Here is a 25,386-nt window from a genome sequence, read left to right on the forward strand (position 1 = left end):
ATGGGCAGATCGTTGCTCTGGGACTGGCTGGGCATCAGTCACGGGTGGTGAGCAGTTGTGTTATGCACCGCGTGTTCCTTTCTTCCTTTCCCTCTGGAATTTATTCTTTCCCTTCCCCTTTTCATTATAACTGTTATTGTCATTATTGTTATTACTGTTCTTTCATTTTTATTCCGGTTCAACTATTAAATTGTCCTTATCTCAACCCCCAAGTTTTACACTCTTTTCCAGCTCTCCTCCCCATCCCTCGGGGTGATGGGGGAGCAAGTGAACGGCAGCGTGGTACTTCATTACCAGCTGGGGTTAAACCACGACACCTCTTTATGTTGCTTCATTAGAAAATATCAAACTACTTTTGTAGCGATAGGTAAGGGGTAATCAGGAATGAGGTTCTATTACCTCAGGTACAGGACCTGAGGTCCTATATGCATGTACCCAGAAACAGTGTGTTTGTGTTGTTTCATTCTATAATTGTACTTGCATGTATGAAGTCTTATATCTGAAGGAGAGATCCATCTGTTTGGGTTTCTGAAATGATTAAATTATGTCTCCTGTATTACCTTTTTAGCATCTCTGTAGCATAAACTCTTAGCATCATTGTTGCTACCATTATGAGCTGTTTGGATGTCATGCAAATATTCTCTTTCTAGTTATACAGGGTGTACACTTTTAAAAAAATCTCATTTGATTAATTTTGTCATAACCAACCTTTGACAAGGGCAGGCAAAGAATTGCTGGAACCTCTGTGAACTAATTTTCTCTCAGTAGTTTGTTACCTTCCAATCTTCTCACTCCATGTGCTATAACCTGTGCATACATATAGTTGTTTTCATAAAGAAAATATTTTTTCTTTGTATTCAAGACCTGTTGCATAGTAATATTCATTTAAAGCCAGAATTTTTTCATGTCCTTGGTTCTAATCCAACAGACAGTGGAGAATGATTGTGTGAACATTTCTTGCTGAAAACTCTTGAAACATACTCAGGAAAAAAAAAATCCTTCATTTACAAACTTACATTCAGAACAATGCTTCAATTGCCTCAGTTCCAAATGCAGGTTCATACTTTCACGAATGATTTATCCTGGTTTTCACTAAGCTATATGATGAACAGTATCAGGGGAAAATAATTTCATAACAAACAATCATAAATTCTATTTTTCATACTGTTTGATCAACTTGGTCTCTTCTCCAATAAAGTTACATTTCAATCTTAAATTACATTTGTTGCAGAGAGAAGATAGGTGGCGATTAGCTATATAATTCCCATTCTGATATTAACTAAAAAAGCACATACAGATATAAACTTTTCCTCTGCTTTTCAGTATCTTTATATGTGAACATACACCACCAAACTAAAAATCCCTTCCAATTCCCTCCACAAAAAACATAAGCTATGTTTTATGAAAAAGGATGTACACTGATTACTTTCATATAGAATTCTGCTTTAGAAATGATGGAAGCCTTGTACAAATTCAAAAAAGTAATGTTAGCGTAAATCCTCACTACATAGCAAAGAACCCCAAAACACCCACAAGCAAACCTTAAAATATATATATACTGAGCATATTGACAATATTCACCAGAATAAAACCTATGTACATATGTATATATATTATTCATTCTGCTAGTTGTTCTGCTCAGGAACTTCTGAAAATGCTTTCTGTGAGGGCATGATGCCAATTCAATAGTGCCATTCCCAAATGGGTGAAATATTAATTGTTGCAATTTCCAGAGAGGGAACCTGAACTCTTTTTTTTTTTTTTTTTTTAAGGATCACTTCTAGGCATACTTTAGGTGCCTTATTGTCTGAATCTGTTGCAACAGTAAGGTAGAAAGTTGGAGGGATAAGATCAGCACATGCTTCTTCCCCTTGGCTTACAAACATTGTGCCATTTGGTTTCTGACTTCTTAAATGAAAGGTGGAAACTTTCCCATAAAATCCTAGGGATTCGATTTCTCAGACAGGTTCCTTTCTTAAGGAGGAGATAGAAGGGTAACTATTATAGCATAGCTAAAATTCTTGAAAGGGCCTGAAGAGAAAATCTACCACACTGTAGTATTAAAATATGAAAAATAGTATATTAGAAGCTGCATACACTTTGACATCTTTGACTTATGTTATTGGTGGATCTTATTGTTGTGGTGAGAGAACTTCTTTTCATTGTGATCGTAATATGTGAGCTACATACACTGCTGTGTATGCAGTGCTGCAGTTTCTTTGCTGACAGCATTGGTCTATGACCTGGCTGGCCCATAAAACCACTTTTTAAAATTCAGATGGTTCAGAGCCACTGTCCACAGTCAGATACAGACAGTCTGAGGAGGAATGAAGAAGTGTGACAGCCAGGACTAGTGAGAAGAAGTGTGACAGCCAGGACTAGTGAGACACATGCACCATCTCCACGGCTGGGGAGTGGGCTAGATTATACTAACATGTGCATGAGGCAAGAACATTACATGGTGGCACTATGCCGACTCCTTTGAGGTGCTTGCAGTTGAGAATAAATTAGAGTAACTCTGAGCTGTTGAAGCCATTTTTATGACTTAAATTGTCTGTAGCAAACTCTGGAATAGTATGACTATAAATGGGCTACCATCTTCCACACTGCAGCAGAATGGACATTTCACTCAGGTGAAGGGCTGGCTTCTGTTTTAAATGAAATCTGTGATGCATATTGGTCACAATTTCTATCTGCTCTGCTTGTTTACTTCCGTATATTTTACCTCAACACAGTTAAAAAAATTACTGAATCATATTCTACCCATCATGATACCTATCTCCTCTCACAGCATTTTTCACAGAAATTATTCCCTGCATTGTACAGGACGAGATGCACTTCATTCTCTGAGAAGCTGGTCTTGAAATCACTAAAGGGAACAGTTTCACAAGCTTTACCATGTTCTTCACAGCTGTCAGTAATTTCAGAACGCCTCCAGCTCTTTAACTGTTTCATTTATAACTACAGCAAACGTCAATAAAATTAATATGAATGGCAGAACATTTTTTTTAAAAAAAAACATTTAAAATTTTAGCAAAGAGCAGTGTTCACAGAAGTGCCTCACTGGGATTTTTATTCACATAAAATTACGTTGTGGTTTTTGTGTTATACAAGGCCACTGTATTGCCTGAAATTAGGTCCCACCTGCATGGCTGATTCATCCAAGAAGTCAGCCAGGCCCTTGCACACACTTTTTAAAACATTGTCTTCGCTTTTCAGTGCCAAGCTTGAGAGATGCACTGAGCTAATCAAGAAAGGAACAAGATCACCAAGTAAATTAGTCTTTTGGAATTAATAATCTCTCACATAATGACTTTTTATAGGGTATGTAGTACATCCCACTTATCTATGTGCTGTTCCATAAGGACCTTAATGGATCATCAGGTTAAAGCTGTTTCCCTTAAAATAGGATTTAAAATTTTTAAGACCTTGAGGCTATGTTTGCTTGCTTTGTTTATCCTGTTATGTAACTGTCAGGGCTGGAAACTTTTTGTAGGAAAAAAGAAGTTCCAATAACGGTCCAACATGATGGAACCTATCGACAGTGCCAAATGGAACACAGACAGCAGCAATGGCTTAGGGTCGTTGTTTCCATTCCAAATGCAGTTTCATCTACTGAAGGTGGTATTTCATATGAGATTTTTTTTTTAGGAATTTCATAAAAAGGAGTACCATGCTAGAACAGGCAAGCACCAGCTAATACAAGACTGATGCTTATGGTCCCATCAACAATTTATTGAACAGTGATGTAAATTTGAGTCATTTAATCAGGCTACTTAGGGCTAAAGATGCAATGTCATCCTTCACACAAAGATAAGACATAGAACAAAATGAAATTCTAACGCCTTATAAGAAATTGGTTTTGATTTTCTGAGTGTATTCCAGTGAGAAGGGCACAGGCAAGTTTTATATCTTTCCTGAAGGTATTCAGGGAACAACATGTATTCTAAACATAACCAACCCAACAACCCAAACTGTAATTGCTCTTTGCTATGTGGTGACTTCTACTCTCTGTCTCAGGCATCCATTGCTTTCAAAAGAATATTTATATCTTTATCAGTGAAGCCTATGAGAGTTATGGTCTAGATGCCAGATTTCAAAATACAGCTCTTGCCATCTAATAGGAAAGGTAATGCTTTTTCTCACTTACTTTGCAATGCAAGCCAAATTGTTTTAAAGTGAGCTCTAAAACTAAGCACATAAAAGCAGCCCTTGCAGACAATAAAGCCTACATGATGAACGTTTATTCCCAGTGCTACTAATGATGAAGTTTCTTGGCTTGAATGATAAGTGGGTTTGGTATCTATCACCAAAATGTCAGCAGCTTAGAGGGCAGACTTTTTTGCTGTAAGGACAGGAGTTTCTGAAGACCTTCACTCATTACTTACTGCTTGTGTGAAAGGTTAAATACTGTTATGGACAGTTGTTCTTTGTTCTGAGTTAATCAAAGTAATGGTTGACATCAATGCACACTTGAAGTAAAGCTTACATGAACTGTGGCAAGCAGTTAACAGAATGAAGAGGGTATAATGGGCTGATGGTGTTGGAACAATCACTATGGGGACGTGAAGCTCATATTAAGAGTAGTTGACTCTTCAGAAATAATACGTTTTTTGCAACAGTTTTAGTTTTTCTGTGTAATACACAGGACACTAAATTTAGAGGAATCTAAGAATATCTGAGTATTTTAAGAAAGCTTATCTGATTGAGATTTTATAGCTGATTCCAGAAACAGTGTAAATCTGTACTGCTGTTATTGCTCCTTTAAGATAGGAAGTATTTCCAGCATCCAAGAGTTTGGTTCACCAGATCTGAGGTATTAGTAAACGGAAGGACACAATAGAAGTTAAGGAAATATAGCTAGAGGAGAAAAGCGTATTGTATAATCTGACCATACTGCACTACAAATGAAGGCACTGACTCATCATTTTGTTAATTACTGCTGTAACATCATGCTAAATGAATCGGGTTTGGGATCACTTGAGGAAAAAACAAATGGGAATTTACAGCAACTTAAAAAAGTAATGGTGAGAGGTTTTGTATAAAAACATATATATACTCAGCAGGAAAGATCTACTATTGGGACTTCCTTTTTCATAGGAAAATGGCAGAGCATATAAACATCATATTTCTTTACATTTAGGCATTTAGTTTTAATGAAATTTAGCAATATTATATAAAGGTCTATTTTGAATAGCACTGGAGACACCACAATCTATCAACTTTTCAGCTGATACAAATCGGTATAACACTAAACTTTAGTAGAGTGACATGGCTTCTTACTGGCGATGTATCTTTCCAGCATGTAAATATCTATGGATAAAGGCAAGAATGTGATTCCAGTCAAAAAGATGGAGATATTCCAGACTTTCATTACTTCCATAGAGTAATGGGCCTCACTGTGATTTCTGTAAATAGTTTCAGGTTATAGTTTTTCATGGATAGCAATAATACTTGAATTCTGATTTTCTTACATTTTGACACTACAGAACTACTGTCTTTGTTGGTTCATATAAATGGTAAGAATGAAATTAACTTCACTTCTTTTCCATGGCAGGAAGGAGACCAAAGAATCTTGTACATTGCTTTGACATATGTAGAGACCATTTACAAGACGGCTTTTACACCTTCTTTGTGGTGTAGCCTCTACCAAAGTAAAATCTGCAGTTTCCTTGGAAACAAAATTTCATGCCATTCAAGACTTTGAAGTTAAAAAGGATTCTTATTCTTTTCTTAGTCATGCTGCATTTTGGTTCTGAAGTCAAACATGACTCTTTGATATGACATGAAAAGTCCAAATAGAACAGAAAGCATTTTCAATGAAAATGATAGCTGATGTCTGTGAGGAATCTGAATTAAAAGAAGCTTCATGAAATTGCAATTATTTTTTTACGTTGTATGCTTCATTTTCTGTACCTTGAATTCTATAATTGATGGACAAATGATATGGACTAGAGCACAGAAGCACATGCTTCATATTCTGTCCCTACCAGATATTTCACATGTGACTTGAGTAAATCACCTTTTTTCTCACCAGAACTTTTGAATTATTTTAACCAAAATCTGCTATTTGGAGGAGGCTGCATGCTTTAAAATTTTCAGAAACATCAAAATAGCTTATGCTCACAATTCTGAAACCTTTCTGATGACAATAAGAGAAAGTAAAGTCTACTGTCCCTAATCCATTAAAATGTAAATTCCATTTATATAACACATAATTTCCTGGAAATTATTGGAACCTCTTTCTTTGAGCACTTTTTTAATCCTATAAGGCATTGCATAGCATCTTGGTGTAGATTGCTTTCAACTGCTTTCCACCAATGCCATTCCATCTTACATGGAATAGTTATATATGCATTGAAAAAGAGAGATGATAACTCTAGTAATGACTAGAAACAGCAGAGTTCTATATTTTAGGTATTTATATAAAGTAGAACTGAAGTCAACAGAAAAAATGAAAATTATCTCATTTCATTCTTTCTCAATGTACATAAGAATACTGTGATTAGGAATTTGACTGGTCAGATGGAGCTAAGATAAAGAAAGTTAATTCTAAGAGAGCTCTATAACTAAGATGAAGGGTAGAATGGAGGATGACATTTTCCTTAGAAATGGAAAGATGTCCTGTAAATGTAGGGCTTTCTTTCCATAGAAATGGAATGATGTCCTGTAAATGTAGGGCTTTCTTTCCATGGTTTCCATGGTTTTCCTCAAAAAAAAAAAAAGATTATTTTTTTATGTTGAATGAAATATAAATCTCAATATAAAAGGAATACTTTGAATTTTTTGACCAAAAAAAAGTTTGTTTTCAGTCAGTGCAAATGTGGTTTTTTTTTCCCTTCAGTCCTCCCCCAGAAAATATAATTCACATATCTCCTGAGTCTGTCCCTCAACTTCTCATCTTTAATATGTAGTTAATAATGCTTCCTTTCTTCTGCTGTTTGCCTATCTATTCTATTTCCAAGAGCGGAAGCTATTTCTCATTTAATTAGAGGAATTTATAGCACTCTAGTCTCAGAGAGGGCAACTAGACACTATTGTAACATAAATAATGAAAGTATATCTATGAATAGTGGATTCACACAGAAATTTCACTGGGACAGTTGGTAACACACAGCAACACATTTAAAAGCACCGAAAGCATTGAAATGGTGAGACTGTTGGTATGCAGTGTGATTCATGTATGGTTATGTCTGGTTTTAGTTGCTCTTCCAAGTTATTAAAACTTTGCGGGGGGGGGGGGGGGGGGGGGGGCGGGGGAGGGTAGGTGTTGGAAGATAATGCCTTAGAAACTACTGCAGAGCATTGTCTTGGTGGGGGGAGTGTTACAGCCAGGACAATAGTTCGTGATTATGAATAATAAGGCAAGAATCTAAACTTGATTTTTTACTAATGACCTGTTTTCCTTTATAATTAGTTCACAAGAATGCTCAGTCATAGGGATTTCTTTTTTTCATAATTTTCTGTATTACTGTTGGCTGTTGTGTCTGTTAATCATTTAACTGTTACCTTTAATAAAGATTTACTCCATCAGCACCATCATTAATCATGGTGTATTCCAGGAGAGACATAATCAGCAAAACCTTAAAATACAGCTCATCTCACACCTGTCAGGACGTGCATAGGGACAGCAATTACTTCAGTTTTTTGAGTTTATTTGGAAGTTGTTCTATACCCATTTTCCAGCAATTTCTGAGACTTCATAGGCCTCTTGAAAATAAGCATATATTCAGAGGCATTAATGAAATGTATGTAAATTTTTTGGTTGGAATTCAGTGCATTAAGTACATCAGAGAGGAAATGGAAACGCAACAATTCATATTTTACCTATGCTAAATTGAACTTAGAACATGAATCCTTGACTCAACTTTATGAATTATGTTGTAGTACTAAACCTGAATACACAGTATTATTTTTTAACAACTCAGCACATCAGGTTCTGAAGTTTAAGTTCCTGTGGCATTAGTGGATACAAGGCAATAACCATGTGCATGCACTCACACAGGCGCACAAGTCCAGATTTGTTCTCTGCAGATACATACCGCCAAACTGCAGACCTCTATTCTTAAATACACATGTGAAGCAGCTGGCTCTGTTAATGCCATAAATGAGCAAGGAAAGATCTTCTGGCAGAACTCAGGAAGTAAATGCAAAACTTAATGGATTACATTAACAATGATAAAACATTAACATTAACAAGATAAAGTTGTGAATATGTTTCTTAAAGGCTAAGCAGAAATAGATAGCCATAACAGAATAATTACAGTGTGGGTTGATAACTGCCTTGATTTAATATCCAGCATTTAACATTAAAAAGATGGAACTATTCAAGAATTATACAGAATTATACAAAGGAATTTAAATGAACATTCAAAATAAGAAACTGCAATTTCTGCTATGGTCTGCGCATGAATTTACTGACCAAACACCTAGTACATATCTTGAAAGACTCTAAACATTCAGATTGCATTCAAGTCTTCAGTCATTCACTATCTTTATAAAAATCTTCAACCTCAGAAGCTGAAAGTTATAAGACTTTCCTGAAAGTCTGAAAGTTATCAGACTTTCCTGGTGGATGGGTAAAATACTCTGTTTCATTGCAGCTACAGCCTTTTATAACAGCGTCACAAATCATGTAGTTTTTATCTAACAAAGATTCCTAAATAAGGGGTCTGGGTTTGTATCTCATCAGAAAGCTTTCCTGGTAGCCACTAGCAGGTACCTCTTCTTGTTTTCTTTTCAGTACTAAACACCAAAGCAGCTTGTCTATCTTTTATGGAAGTTATTGCTTTGTAATATGCACATAAAGAAAAACGGGCGCTTTCCCCCCTGATATATTAAGATTTCCCAGTGTTGTAAAGTTGAGTTTATTACTTTCCTACAGAAGCATGTTGGGTTTCACAACCATTCACTTCTATGTGTTCTCATCAAGGGCTACAAGAAAAGCCTCTATAGATGCATCAGTGATAAAAGGACGACTAGGGAAAACATGGGCCCTCTGGAAGGAAATGGGAGACCTGGTTACCCAGGACATGGAGAAGGCTGAGGTACTCAGTTGTCACTGGCAAGTGCTCAGCCATACAGCCTGAGTTGCAGAAGGCAAAAACAGGGACTGGGAGAATGCACAACCGTATGGTGTAGGAGAAGATCAGGCTGGAGACCATCTATGGAACCTGAATATGCACAAGTCTGTGGGACCCGATGACATGAATCCACAGGTCCTGAGGGAACTGGCAGATTAAGTGGCTAAGCCACTATCCATCATATTTGATGTGGCAATCTGGTGAAGTTCCTACTGTCTGGAAAAGGGAAAACATAACCCTCACTTTTAAAAAGGGAAATAAACAAAAACTGGGGAATTACAGGCAGGTCAGTGTCACCTCAGTGCCTGGCAAGATCATGGAGCAGATCCTCCTGGAAACTATGCTAAGGCACATGGAAAATAAGGAGGTGATTGGTGACAGTCAACATGGCTTCACTACGGGAAAGCCATGGCTGACAAGTTTGGTGGCCTTCTGTGACAGCGTTACAGCATTGGTGGATGAGGGAGCAGCAACAGATATCTACTTGGACTAGTGCAAAACATTTGATGCTGTCTTATGCAACCTATGGAGGACAGGGAAAAGTACAATATACTACTAATTCAGCTGTTCAAGACCACTTGCAAAGACCTGACAGTGGTCCACGGCCCTGTTACATTTACAAGGGCAAATTTAGTTTGTAAGTTTCAAGGTTAACTCTAGCAGTGTTCTAAGGTGCAATAAACTGGGAAACAGCAATGTGGAAGTACAACCCTAAAAAAATAGAAACCAAATCCCCAGTTAAAGAACAGCAAAAACCCCCCCAAACTCAAACCAAATATGTAGAATGGGAACAAGAAATTGTTAATGAATATACAAGCAAGTAAAAATCAACAGATATTAAAAATGGGACACGGCTAAAACTCTAAATAGTCTGTATTTACATTACTTTAACTGTCCTTTACATTAAAAAAGATCAATTAGTAAGTATTTGTTCTAAATGCTAATGACAATGAAGTAAAAGATATTAGCTTAATATTTGGAACTATTTTATTGGAACATTACCAGATGTTTCTTCTTCTGCAGGTACAGGAAGAATACATTCTTCTGTTCAGTTTCCAACTAATTCAGTTCAATAATAACTTCATTCAAAACTGGAAAATCAAATAACAGCAGAAAAAGGAAGAAAAGCTTTTTTTCTCTGTTTCAGTCTGAGAATATAATAAGGTATGTGGTAGTGAGATCCCAGAGACTTCTGAAACCTTGAAGAAACTGGCAGTGACATTTGCTTTAAATTGTTTGAATCAATTCTCTGTGTCTATGTCTGTGGTCAAAATATAATTTGACATGGTGTTGGGAATGTATTCCTACCAGATGTCAGCTTCCTTGTGATTTTTCACTGGATGACTCGATGGCAGTTTGGGGTGCTTCAGGGTCTCTTGAGTCCATGCTTACCCTGTGACTGAGTTTTGAGACCCTGGGTCTGATTTTTACACTTGAATGGCAAATCTTTGCCTGTATATCTGATGAAAAAACATATAGGAAGCAGCAACAGCAGGGATTTCCTGGACAAGAAGGGGCTGCCAGATTATGTTTCTTGGCCTCCCAACCAGCACTGGCAGGCTGTTGAACACTATTTTATCAGGTAACAATTATTCACTGATATCAAGCCCATGATGGCTTTTTCCATCTCATCTCTTTTACAGGATGGAAAAGCAGAGATAAGAACAGTAGTTGCCTCAGGTTTAGAAAATAAATCTGTCCACACCACCACAAGCAGCTTCTGAGAGCTCTTTGTTCATCTGAGACACTAAAGCATCAGGGAGGCTGGGTAGTACTGTTTTTGAAGTACTTAACAGTAGGAAAAAAAAAGAAGGAAATGAAAGGAATCCCATCCTTCCTGAGGTCTTTCTGAGTCTTTCCAATCTTCCTGAGTCAGAAAGATTACCAGGAAGTTTTGCAGCTGGATTCCTGGTAGCCAAAGGAAAGGAAGCATCAGGAGTGATTTCACTTGTGGCAGTCCATTTCTTTGATGACAAATTATAAAATACTGTTTGCCACTTTGCATGGAAAAGCTCATGACAATAGTGATGATATAGGAATGAGAGCTTCTCCATGTAGTGCAACACCATCTACTACTCTTCTGGAGCTATGACAGCACTGTGTATACATAAGTGCGCATTCTCAAGCTGCACTCAGCTTTCTCTGTACTGGAATGAGTGACACTGTGTTACTCATGTGAGCAGGGTGTGGCAAAAGACTTCTCCTAGACCAGTCATGGCACAGGTGAGAAAATGAGACTGTGTCTTATCCTCGCTGACCAGTTTCATAATTGTTCTGTAGGAAGATCAGATTGTCCATATACCTTCTTAATATCTGCCTCAGCCTTATTACCTATGTGTGCCTGTGTGAACTTACTGATGTAGAATGCCTGTTATCACTGTTTGTACAGAAAAGGCATCACATAAAAAATGGAATTATGCCTGATCACTATTTCCTACTTCATTTAATTGTGAGGCTGTTTATCCTGCAGGTTTGCAGTGCATGGGAGTAGGAATGACCAGCCCTTTGTCAGCACTTCTTGTATCTCTGCAGCACGACTCCTCCTGATGAATATGTCTTTTTTATAGAATTATTTGAGAGCAATTTCTAATACCTTTAATAGTGATAAGGTGCCTAGATACAAGTTGTCCTAAAAATACCTATGATGGTCTGATAAAGTGATAAGGCACAAAGAGTGAAGTCATGAAGAAAGAACTGAAACACAAAGTAAAAAATTTGGAAAGTGCTAAAGCAAATCAAGTATTTCAGAACTGCAGCATGATATAAGAAGCTTGAGGAAAAATCCAGAAATACATGGAAAAATGAAGAAAACTTATTGAAAGAACAACATTTTGTTAAATAGTTAAGAGCTTGGAATATAAATAGAGAGATGTGGGAAAGTGGTAAAAAATTAAATAGCTGGATGTACACTTTAAATGCAGTACGGAGAGGCTAAAACCACAACTATCATTTTGTAGCTCTGTTGTCTTCAGCAATGTTTAACTCTTCACTGAAATATAGGCCAGAACTGGTTGTTTTCTGGAACTTTTGCATTCCTGCATTTGACATGCTGATGGTTATGGTTGTTATATTCTTCAAAGACTGAATATCATGTATTCTTTTTGCTCAATAAAGAAGTAATACCAAGAAGCAGCAAAAAATTGTGTATCACTTAGATTATTTTAATCTTCTTAAAAGAGGAGCCATTAGTAGATCAACTGGCATTTTCCATAAAATTTATGGTACCTTGTTGCACTTTATATTAAATATAAGTTTCTATCAGAAGATAAATTATACAGTTTACATAGATAAAGTCTTCTGATCTGTAGTCAACACCGATTTGCTAGTCCTCATATTGAGAGCACAACATATGCTGTATGTTATTCACACTCTTCAGAGCTTAAAATGAATGGTTTTATCACAATAATTTTTAGAATGCTCAGGAGCTTGCCAGTAAATAGCCTGTCTGTGATCTCTACAGCTGGTGGAACATCCCTTTGGTTAACAGCTGACTGCTTCTTATTTGCTTGTGGTATGGGTTGGCAGACCCATCTCTATTAGCAGGCCAAATCGCTTAAATGTTGCTTTGCTCACTTATTAGTTCTACATAGTGGTCTTTAAGACCACATTTATAACCTTCCTTCTTAACTCTGTATATGACTGAATGTCTGTTTTCATTGCACTGCAAACTCCAGAAAAAATCCCTGTCCCCTTCCACTCTTTCCTTTTCCTTCGGGTTGTACAAAGTCAAAAACTACCATGTAAAGGGCATGAGCTGCGGTTTGTCAGTTTAGCTGAGGGAAAAGACAATGAGGAAGATAAATATACCATTTTGTCTTCTACTTAGGGTTGTTCAAGGATAACAAGAAAAGAAAACAAACAGTTCCTCAATGGAAGAAAGTGTGCATAATCGCTGAAAATCCAGGTCATCTGCTGATGATAAGAAGCCTTCAGACAACTTGGCAGCATTTAACTAGAATTCCAACTTTACAGCATTTAACCAGAAATATTTTCCTTTCTTAAAATCATTGCAGATAAGTAAGGACAAGGAGCCTTCAGAATGTAATAAAATACGGAAAATATGCTTTTAGAAGATAAATAGAATAGGTAAGTGTAATTACATCTATTTATATTAAGAGCTTACAGGATTACTTCAAATCCCTGTATATAATGAACTTACTAGGGGTCTTGGAAGTTTCTAAAGCATTTATGGACAGATTATAAGGAAGCATTTCTTTAAATTGGGATGCATTTGTAAGCTAACGTGGGAAGCCCACTCTGCTGGCAGATGTTTAGGGTGAGACTCTGTTCACTGTACAGTTAGCCACCTTTTGAGAGTGAAAACCTGCACCTGTGATTTACCTTCTACAAGCTGGTGCATGTTTCAGGATCCTCCACAGAAACTGAAGTTGGTAATGAGCTGTAAAGGTTTCTCCTAGTGGGACACTGATAGCCAATGAACTTTAATGATTGCTTGTGTGTTAAAACTAGAGGGGTATACGAACTCACAGAAAAAACTGAAATTACTTATCAAGACTTTTGTAGCTAAAAGACCTCCTACTCATAGGTGATAGACCTGATTATGCCTTGTTTCATAGCTTTAAATTTTTCTGTCTTTAATGATGAGCTGATTATCATTCCACTGACTCTGACAAAAGCCACCATTTTTCAAAGTAAAATTCCATGCTAGATGTGGAGGAAAAAAGCAAACATTTAGAGAAGACTGTTAACAAAATGAATTTGCACACGAATTTTGAGAACATGATTCTTACTTTGAGTTCTAGTTTAATTTAGCATCACTACACTTCAACAGAAGTTTAAGCACATCTTAATCAGACCTGAGAAATGCACAATTATTTTTTAAATACTATGTACAGGATATTATGCCTGGTAGACTGATGGAAAACCTATGATGTGTGTAAGTATAAATAAATATATGTATATACACATCTACACAGAAATATGTGCATGCCTGGAGGTATTTCAAAGATGTGCAGATGTGCCACTTAGGGACATGGTTTAGTGTTGGACTTGGTGCTGTTAGGTTTACAATTGGACTCGATGCTCTTAAAGATCTTTTCCTACCTAAATGATTCTATGATTCAAAGATATTCAGATGACACCACTGAGGGGATACCCACTGATGCACTTGTGTGCAGGACTGCCATCCAGATGGACCCAGACAGGCTGGAGGAGTGGGCCAGCAGGACCCTTACAAAATTCAGCCAGGGCAAAGGCCAAATCCTGCACCTGTAAAGAAACAACCCCCTGCAACGATACAGCCTGGGGACTGCTGCGTGGAGCAGCTCCGTGGAAGAGGACGTGGGGGTGCTGGTGGGCAGCACCTGGGCAGCTGAGAGGGCCACCAGCCTCCTGGGCTGCATTAGCAGAGGTACAGCCAGTCAGTGAAGGAAAGGAATTATCCCCCTCTATGCAGCACTAAGATCACATCCAGAACATTGCCCCCCAGCTTTAAGCTTTAGCCCCCCGCCCCCCCCCCCCCCCCCCCCCCCCCCCCCCGCGTACAACAAAGATGCAAGTCTAGGGGAGAGTGACCAAGCTGACAGGGACTGGATCGCTCATCCTCTGAGCAGAGGCTGCATGACTAGGGCTTGTTCAGCATGGAGAAGTTTTTACTGTGTGGGACCTAACCACAGCCCCCCAGAAACTTCGGGAAGGTCATTGAGAAGATGCAGCCAGGGTCTTCATGGTGGTGCATGGATGAAAGACAATCGGTATAAACTGAGAGGTTCAAACTGGCTGTAAAGAGGAATGTTTTCCCCAGGAGGAAAGTCTGTCAGGTCACTTAGAGAGGTTGGGCAGGCTCCGTTCTTGGACACCTTCAAGACCAGACTGGGTAAAGCCCTGAGCCACCTGGACTGATGGCACAGCTAGCCCTGCTTCCTTAGCAGGAGGTTGGACTAAAGGCTTTCACAAGGCTCTACCCACCTGAGTTATGCTATGGTACTATAATATACTATATATTTAAGCTATATATCTATATGTATATTGATTCCAGATATGGTAGAGAAACTAGTAGACTAGACCTAGACTAGACGGGAGGTAGTAGAATATAATAAATTCTGTATAGAATTTAATTGCAGGGACAATGTAGGAAATGTTCTTAGGCTGTGCTGCTTTCCCTAGATCAGAGTTTCTACAGGTACCTGAGCTTGAGAGTAATTTTATATACTCAAATCATTTACTGAAATCAATAGGACTTCTTCTCAAAAAAAGAAACTAGGCCCCTGAGGGCATACAGCTAGGCTGAGATCCTTTTGTGTGCTTCATTACACAGAAACTATTTCTGAGAATAAGAACAGCAGGATGGAGTTCAATGTTTGCATGCTGAAGAACTGAGAAAAAATACTAATAAGCACAATGAAGAGTGATTGCTTCATCATATGGAAAGATTTTAAGTGTATTCAGAATACACTTAAATACAGAATTTTTGTACTCTGACTGGAATGTTTATCAAGATGCACAGGACAAAAAGGGTTTTGTGGGTCACTGAATGTTCTGGGGTGGATAGCTGTCTTACCATTCTTTTTCACAAGCTGATAAAAAAAAACATCTTCAGAGTGTTGTATTTGGAATTTTACATATGGAATTTAAAAATATCTGTGATAGAAAATCAAAATTTATTTGCTGCATAAGCAAAAGATAATTTTCATTTTCTTCCAAGAACAACATCAATAAATAGGCAACCAAGCAATACTTAGTAGGAAATGGCATAATTTTTAAATATCCACCCAGATATAAATAGGATAAAATTAAGCATTCTCAGTTCTCATATTTCAGCAGTTCACTTAAACATCATTAACAGGTCCAATCGTTTAAAAATTTACTTAAATAGGAAAAGAAACCCTCCAGCTAATTTTCTGAGGCAAAATGCTGTTCTCTTCACCTCTGCATTTTACTTTTAATTGCTTTTCTATGATCTAGTTTATACTCATTACTTTTTGTGTCCAATGGCTGAAATACTGGAGCTAGCCAGAAGGTGGCTGCAAGAAGTATTTAAATATAGCTATGTGTGTAAAATCAATTTATTGATGGAAGGTATTTTAAAACAAGAAGTAGAGTTTATATTATAATCAGATTTAGGGGGAAAAAAACTCCCTCTTGTCAAATGTATTTATATAACTACAGATTCAGTCTTATGACAACAGGACAAAGCCTTACTAATGGGACTAGTGCTGCAGTATTTAACTGGGATTACTGAGAACTGACACGAGCAAGAACCTGATAGATTATGCCTTTGCTTTGTGAAAATAAAAAGGTTTCTTATACATCATAGATTTTTGTAATGAAAATACAGAAAATATTTATTCAGAAATGAAGTTATCACAATCTAGCTTGTACCCATCTTATTGATTTAAAAATAATCTAATATATACATTGTTAAAGGCAAACAAAACTTCCTAGAAGGAACAGTCTATATTAGATGGTGCCTCATAAAGGCAGTGCCTTCTTCATTACATCTAAAATGACATTAAAGTAAATACTAACACCATATTTGGTCAGAAATTGATCTTAGAAGTCTGGTCCTGCTCTGTGGTCTCTGTGGTTCAAAGAACATATTTAACCTTGGAAATATGAGCATATGTATCATTTTCAGAAATTTTCATATTTTTTTAAAGACTTCTTCCATTAAAGGTAGTTTTGGAATGTAACCTAGACTTTTTTGTGTTATTCCTATTAGATTGTGTTAAACAGCATAAACTTTAAGGATTCTTTTGCTCTGATTTATTTTTTTTTCATGTGGCTTGTTCCCTGTTATATTATACTTGGGCTCTGTTCCACAAACACACTCATAGTTTGTTCATTTAACTGATCTTGAACTGAAGAGTAGACCCAGCGTAGATAGTGTTTCTTCCACTCCACAAAACTTTGAAAAATTGGAAATTTAAAAAAATATTAATCTCATTGCTCTGTTTTTTTCAAGCAAACAAGAGGTCTATCAGAGACCACATATAAAAGCAGAAAAGGAAAAGGGTGAGGCAGAAAGGCAGGATCCTGCAAAGCCAGTAATTTCATGCTTGAAGAAGACACCAAGAACAGGAAGAATCAACCGTCTTTACTATTATGGCAAGCATGGATTGTCTGTCTTGGTATAGTCGGAGCTTGTTTTCCCACAAGAAGGGGTGAAACCTGCACTGCAAGGTTACCAAGCAGGAAGCACTTCCCCTGCACTTTGGGTGAGGCACGTGGGCAGAGGAGCAGAGCAGCTCCAGCTGAGCCAGCATTTAACGCATAACACCAAGAACTTCAGTTCTATACCAAGAATCTGTCAAAGCTGACACAAACGGGCACGCTGAACAAAATATTTTCTGATAGTTTTGTATAAACGCGTGCTTTCTGCTGGTCAGTGGTAAAGGTTTATATCTGCACCATTACAGCACTGATCATGCTGCTGCTAAAACAAATGTCCACGAGGCATATTCACAAGAGCAAGACTGTCCTTTGGAACTTCATCACATGTATGGGGTTTTTGTCTGACAACCTTTACTCTGATGTGCTTATTTTATCTGTCTATAGATCATGTCAGAGAAAAAGCAAGTTAGCAGTGACCACTGGCTATGATGTAGCTACAATACACGAATATAGCCAAATGTAATGATATATAAGCATCATGCCATACCAGTACTGATTCTCAACAATGGTAGCCTTAATCTACTAATAGTCTCAGCACATCCACTGAGCCACTGTGTACAATATATCTTTTCAGTCAGAAGCAATGTTCCATGGATGTTTTCTGTTCCTCTATTGAGAAGGAAGATGCAATGTCAGGTGTTTTAGGAGTTTCCCATGGATAATTTCTGTCTCAGGTTCCGCTGATGTAGAGAACCCATCCACTTCCACATCATTCTTCCTATAAAGTATTTCTTAGGTTGGCCTACCTTTGAGGTTTTACTGGACACACATGATGACTTTTCTGCCAGTGAAACCTAGCTACAAGTGGAATTTTAATGTGGGTGTAAAATAATGGATGCTGGCACCTCCAAAATTCAGGTTTATTTGAAATAATATTCCTTTCCCCAGAGTCGCTTAAGAATACCACCAAATGCTTGAAAAATACAAGGTAATAATAAGTCACTTATCTGACATGCTGTAGTACACAGTATAAGGCAAAAGACCACTCTCCCTTGACAGGTGTAAAATAGCTGCCTGTAGCCCAATTGGTTAGGCTAATGCTTAAGATATGTTTCAAATCAGAGGATAAACTGATTTATACAGTCAGGAACATATTTTGGGTGACTACATAACTTTTTCCTTTCTATTTTTTTTTTTTAATATTTCCTATGTCCCCTGGACTGAGATGGAATAAACAACAAAAGGCAGTTTTCATTCTTCAGAAGTTCGCACTGTCTTTCTAGCCAGGTATCTGCCAAAATGTAGCTTTCCTCATTGTTTCCTCTTTCAACTAAACTCACTATTTCTCTTTTCAATCCTTTACTCTTAAGGCTTTCCATACAGCTTGGCAATTCCTTTGCCATAACATTTGTTATCTGTTCCAGAAATAGCTTCACTTTTCCCTGAGTTCTTGTTCCAGCCTCTTTATGAAGACCAGTGCCTCTATCAGTATCTTCTATTCTTTCAGCTGCCTCCATATAGGAAGACATTTAATTATTCCTTCATTTAACCTGAAAGAGTTGATCTAGCACACTATCATCTTCAGTGAAGTGTGAATGCTGATAGATTAAATACGTTATTAGCAACCAACAAATACCACCAAACATAATGAGAGAACAGTACTGTGAGCTCCATTTTTGAAACAGAAAGCAGAATAAAATACTTGGTTTCTTATTATTTTTTAGCCCTCATAACAGAAACTGTAGGTAAAATACTGGCGTTTTGGTATAATTGGTAAAATGGGTACTTTTTATATTATAACAATGTAAATAAATAGCAGCATACAAACTCTACCCAGATTCTAAGATATCAGTAGCCACCTAGTCCCAATGGCCAAGTATCACTTTAAATAACTCATGAAATAACTAGGGGATTGATGACATTATCCAAATGTGCTTTCGCACCAGTAATAATTCAGCAATTTAACAGGGAGAGAAAAGAGGAGATGAGAAAATAAAACATGAAAAATCATTTTCTCCTAGGAAGCCTGTGTTTTTTTTTTACTCTTGAGGTCACAGGGTAAGGTGTTTCTGTTTCTGAATGAATGTATGAGGATCTATTCATATGACAAGGTTGTTACTGGTAGACAAGGTTAGATGTTCACTGTGTGTCAGATAACTGGTTCACGGCAACTTCTTTGTGCTTAATAATAGGTGTCAGTTCTTGAGAAATTAGTCCTCTTTGTCTTTCACATGAATGATACCCACATATGTGCTCTCAGCATACCACCGATGATTGGAACCTCACACAGGGTGGCATCCACTGACCATACAGTACAGATTCAGTCAGGAGATCATCAGAGTTCTAGCTGTCAGTGTTGGCATACAAAATATATTTCTGGGAAAAGTTTTTTCAAAAAACTTGCTGTAACTACACATTGCAGCATAGTAGGACATGAAGAACATGATTATTAATATGCATAAAATGCCTGTAGGTACAGTTCACACAATTTGATTGTCAAAGCCTGTGTCAACACAATGGATCATTTACTTGGCTCTCCAGAATGAGTGTGAAGTGTTTAGAGCAGTTATATCTTCCAGAGAATGCAACAATGGTCTTAGATTTTTCCAGGGTACAGGTAATTCTCTATAGTTATTTGAAATTTTTTGTTCTCATAATTTTTTTCTGACAAGAATATCCTTTAAATTGTTTTTTAATGTTAAGAATGTACTTTGCTTTTCAGCTAAACATTTTGGTATTGTATGTGAAAATTCATAACAAAATGGTATTATGAAATGTGACATTTTGGAAGTGTTTTATTGGAATCAGTTTTTAGAAACAAAACATTTTGCTGTCTTCAGTAAACTCCTTCTAGCATAATCTTTTTGGTATGTCAGCATTGTCATATTTCAAAATAAATAAAGTCTTTCCAAAGACTAAGAACACTTTATGGGGCATGAACCCTATTTTTTCACACAGCTTGATCTTTTCTCTTTAGAGATCTTCATGACAAGCAATTCCTCCTGAAAGTTTTCTATCTTTTTCTTCCCTGTCCCTGTGTTTCTCCATCAATCAGTAGTTTGTTACAGTTATGGCCAGAACTGTTGCTCTATGTTCTGATCATAAAACCTCTAACCTCTGCAAAAGTCTGAAAAATCAGTCTTTTACAGAAGTAAGAAGACTGAGAATCCTGAAATATACCATTTTATACATACAAGTAATTTTGTGCTTTTAGTTATTGCCGTCATAGTAGATTAGTTTACTTATCTCAGTAAAGTTGCATGTATTTATATTTCCAGGACATTACTTGTTGCACAGATAAAAAGTCCAAGCTTGTAACTGAGAAATGAGAACAGGAGATGTTTTGATGGTGTTTATAAAGTTTGTAACTTGCCATTGCATTGAATTGACTTACTTTATATATTTTCTGTATCTTTATGTACATAAATTGTGTAATTTTATATTTTTCATAATTGCATTTGTGTAGGAGTGTACTGAAAAAATGCTTAAAAAGATGCAGAAAAAAAACCCTACCAAAAACAAACCACCACCACTTCCACCAAAAATCTCACTACCAAGAGAAAAAAAATCTGTCCCTCTCAGGATTTACATCCATGGGAGTTTAACCAGCCTTCACCACTTAGCAAAGTAAATGAAAGGCTCTATTTAGTCACTTCAGAGGAAATTAAGTTGTTATTTGAGTTAATATACTACATAATATGGAGCGGAATGAAGGCAGTGGGTTGATTATCATTGATAACATGCAGCTGTGGCCTTGCCTCAGCGGCAGTGGGTTGATTGACATGGATGATGTGCAGGTGTAGCTCATTCCACCAAGTAGTTAAATAGCACTGAGACTTGTGGGGGAGGAGTAGTGTGCTTTGTCTTCTGAAGGAAAGAGCAAGAGCATGGATAGTAGAATCTGATCAACTCTAAAAGCCTTGTTGCAGCCTACTAGTTGGTTTGTGCTGCCACAATTGGTGCCTTGTGTGAGGCTAGCTGAGTTGGACTCTGACTACAACAACTGGTGCCCGATGTAGCTGAGACAAGCAGGAGAACCTGCAATCCATAACAGGCGCTGTGAGAGGTGAGCTGTTGACAACTAATTGATATGGGTGTATTGTCATATTTGTTGTCCATCCTAACTCAAATGGCAACTTTTGGTGCTCAATGTAGATTGGGACTAATTGATACGGGTGCAGAAGAAGAAAATTCTATGTTAATGATGCTTATATTTGAAAAAAAACAAAACACCATGAAGTGTAACAAGAAGGCAGTAAGAACTTTGCTAGGATGGAGCAAAGTAAATGATGTGCTAGTTATGCTGAAAAATGTCTCCAGCATTCAGATGTGGCAAAATGCTAGAAAACTACTTTTTGAGGCTGCCTCGAGGTGGGATAAAACTGCAACAACATCACTAACAACATGGAGATTAGTCTTAGACTTACTAGAACAATTAAAGGTGGACAGGGAGACAAATTCTATATTTAAAAATGCTTATGGGTATATTTGAAAAGAGGTGTAAAATATGATAAAATGGCAATAAGAATTCTGCTAGTGTGATGTAAAAAGTATGATTTGCTAGTTACAGTGGAAAAGGTTTTCAGCGTTCAGACATGGCAAAGTATTGGAAAGGTACTTCTTAAGGCTGGCTCGAGGGGAGACAAAAATGCTGCAGCCTTATTAACAACATGGAGATTGATCATCCATTCACTAGGACAATCAGAAGTGGACAGAGAGACAAACCCTATATTAACAATGCTAATCAACCCACTGCCTTCATTCCTCTACAGTAATATATTTCTAACCTAAAAATAGTAAATGCTTAGGCTGTAAGTCTGTCCTAGTCAGGATTTAACGTTATTTGGAATAGAAAGAGGATGTTATTTAAAGAACTATCAGGGCTCAATGAAAACTGAGATATATTATTTTTAGATTGACATGTAAGCACAATCTATTATTGAAAGCAACACAAGTTAGATATCTTATGATTATACTGTATGAAAGTTTTTTTTAAAAACATAGGTTACCCTTTAGTTCAATCGGCAATAAGGTATTGTTATTAAACACTGAAAGAAATACATTGCTCGTATCAAAATAAGGGTTGTAAGACACAGAAGATTCTTATCAGTATACCTATAGGCATATTATTGGCATAGGGTATATTATCAAAGTAAAGGAGTATTTGGAAGAAAAACTGACAAAAAATTATATTTAGTGAAATTTAGATCTCTTCAGTGTTGACTGTGCTGCTTTGAATAATTGCAGAAATGTATTAATTTTGTTGGTTACAGTTTAAAGCCATGTTGTCATAATTCTTTTACTATTTCTTGTCTTCTAATTGACTTTATATTATCATGTCATTCTGTTCAGGTTGTTTAAAAATGCAAGAGCTTAGTAGCCAGCCTGTTTTAACTTAATCTTAATGGATTCTAGGTTGTTCACTTAAAGAGCAAACAAAGTAAAAGCAAAGTTTATTTCTTTTCCTCATCTGAAAAATATTGGTGTATTTCCTTGTCTATATAAACTGAAGGAAGTTATAGTTTCTTAGAAATATTGACTATTTACATAGAGATCCCCGTCTTTGAACCCTTATGGTCACAAATGGCAAATGGAGACCTCAATGTGAACTACAGACCAAACTCACCTCCATAAAACCATGTCACTTGTTGCACTATTTAGGGAAGGTAAGACAGGAAGAAGTATTTTACTGGTTATAATAATTTGCCTGAAAATGTTCACTTCACTGAAGCGAGCAATAAGACAATAGTCTTAAAGCAATATACACTATTACCATGCTAGCACAAAAGACTTCAGAAGCCTCCCCTAACATTTAACATTGTAACATGTCTTTCTGGAAAAAAAAAAAAAAATTGTGACAGTGACGTTTGAGTATATGTTGTATGTTGAAAACCAAAATAATTCACTTAAGTTCTCTGAAATAGTGCTTTGTGGAGGAGTTGCATGTGACTGTACTGATAGAGCAGTACATCAGTATGTACTGTCACCTACTCGCTTTAAATCTGATGCTCCAGTCAAATGATGAGTAAAAAAAGCAAATGACAAAAAAACCCCAACTAAAACCTAAAAGCAAAACTAAAAAAACTCCATCTGCAATTAGCAAGGAAGAGAAGATAACCCCTCTCCAAACTTCTGCAAGTCTTCCCACCTGGTCTGAGTGAGGACTGTGAGGAGGTACAGCTTTCCAGGATATTCTAGGTGATGCTGATATGAAAAGCTCTGAGAGAAAATTAAATAGATTAGAAAAGCCTGCTTGTTTGCTCTTTGTGGTCTCATTGTTCAAATTAATTGAACATTCTTGCAAATGAAGGAGTGCTATCCTTGGATATAAAGTAGGTTCTATCTTCATTCCTTTCACTGCAATCTCATTGACACATGCTGGGTATCTGTGTCTGGAAAGGGCAAAGTCAGTGACCCATACGCCTTAGTAAATGAAGTTCAAGCTTTCTATTGCATTCCTAAAAATTAATGTGTTTCAGCCCTGACCTTCATTGCTTGGTCTGATCCCAGCCCTGAGCCTTTTCTAACCAAAGACTTCCAGTCGTAAATAATGTGCTACATTTTGTAGTGGTTCTTCACTGTGAAAGGAATATCACGTAGAAATTGAATGAGATCACTGGCTGCATTTCTACTTGTGGCTGACAAAAACATAGCTGTCATATCTGACAGATGCTTTACACATAAGGCACCCAGGTCAAGCACAAACACAGCTATTACAAATACAGATTCTTCAAATAGATATAATGTTATTTCAACTCATGTTAAGAAAAGGAGTAATGAAAAAGTTAATACAGCCTTTGTTAGTATAATTCACGGAGAAAAGGTCAAAAGACAGTACTAGGTAAGCCCTGTGTATGATGATGCTTCTAGAGTAGTAAGTCTCAGACCTTCAGTGTTATTTGTATGCCATATTCTTAAACAGGGATAATATTCTCTATTTAACCGATAATATAAGATGGTTTTGTAAGTTGGTGATCTCTCTCATATTCAAAGGTTTCGAAAGCTTTACTGTTGGGTCATCCCATGAATCGTTTAACGTTGATCCAGTAACTAGTGCAAAACAAGAATATCTGTATTCTTACATGTATAAGCACATTCAGGAATGTGTGCATGTTCATGTATGTATATGCATTTTATAAAGGTGAAATACTGAGCTCATAAGAGACACAAAGCAAATGAGTTTGTATATGTTTTCCCAATACAGACTTCTGCTTCAGATTTAGATATGCACAGACATATTTTGGAATTTAATAACTGTACATTTTATTATATTGAAGATATAGCAAGCATTCAAAATGAAGATTTAAGATATTTGCAAACTTATTTTAATTTTATAAGGGCTCCTCTGGAAAAGGCTGCTTTAACATCAGGCTAGTTAGAAGCTTAGGAAATACAAACACTCTTCAGGTAACATTCTGACTTTTGTATCCATATAAAAAAAAAAACACAAAACAAAACACTTCAAATTTTCTATAGCCATGGAAATGATGGAATTTTGCAATTAAGTGGTCTTACCTTAAGTGAACTAATGCTCTTGGATCCACAGAATAGTGTAGAGGTGTTGTAATGAAACTGACCAACTTCTACAAACTAACTGAATAGTAGAAATAATTAGAAAACTAGATAATTTAATAGTACAGATGATCTAGGGCACAGTTTGCATACATTAGGACTAGGGAAGCTTTCATTACTGCTGAATTTATTGTGGCCTCAGGTAGGCCTTATCAGAAACACAGGTGATACAAGGGCTTTGAAATAGCTACTTGTGGGGTTAAGATTTGCTCAAGGGACTTTGAAAGTATGTGACTCAATATAAAAATATAATAATAATTCTACAACTTGACTAGATTAATAATATATTTTAAAAGTTAAAAAGCTCATCAACATTTATTGATACCTGACTTTATTTTAAGTTAGATTTATCTTCCTGGAAAATCTCACTGTGCTGGTTTTGGCTGGGATAGAATTATCTTTATAGCAGTTAGTATGGGGCTTTGTTTTGGATTTGTGCTGAAAACAGTGTTGATTCAGGGATGTTTTAGTTACTGCTGAGTGGTGCTGACACAGAGCCAAGGCCTTTTCTGCCCCTCACCCCACCCCAGCAGTGAGCAGGTGGGGGCACAGCTGGGACAACTGACCCCAGCTGACCAAAGGGGTATTCCATACTGTATGGCATCATGCTCCGCATGTAAATCTGGAGGACAAAGAAGGAAAGGGAAAATGCTTGTAG

This window comes from Falco biarmicus, chromosome 1 (genome assembly GCF_023638135.1).
Source record: "Falco biarmicus isolate bFalBia1 chromosome 1, bFalBia1.pri, whole genome shotgun sequence".
Classification (NCBI taxonomy): Eukaryota; Metazoa; Chordata; class Aves; order Falconiformes; family Falconidae; genus Falco; species Falco biarmicus.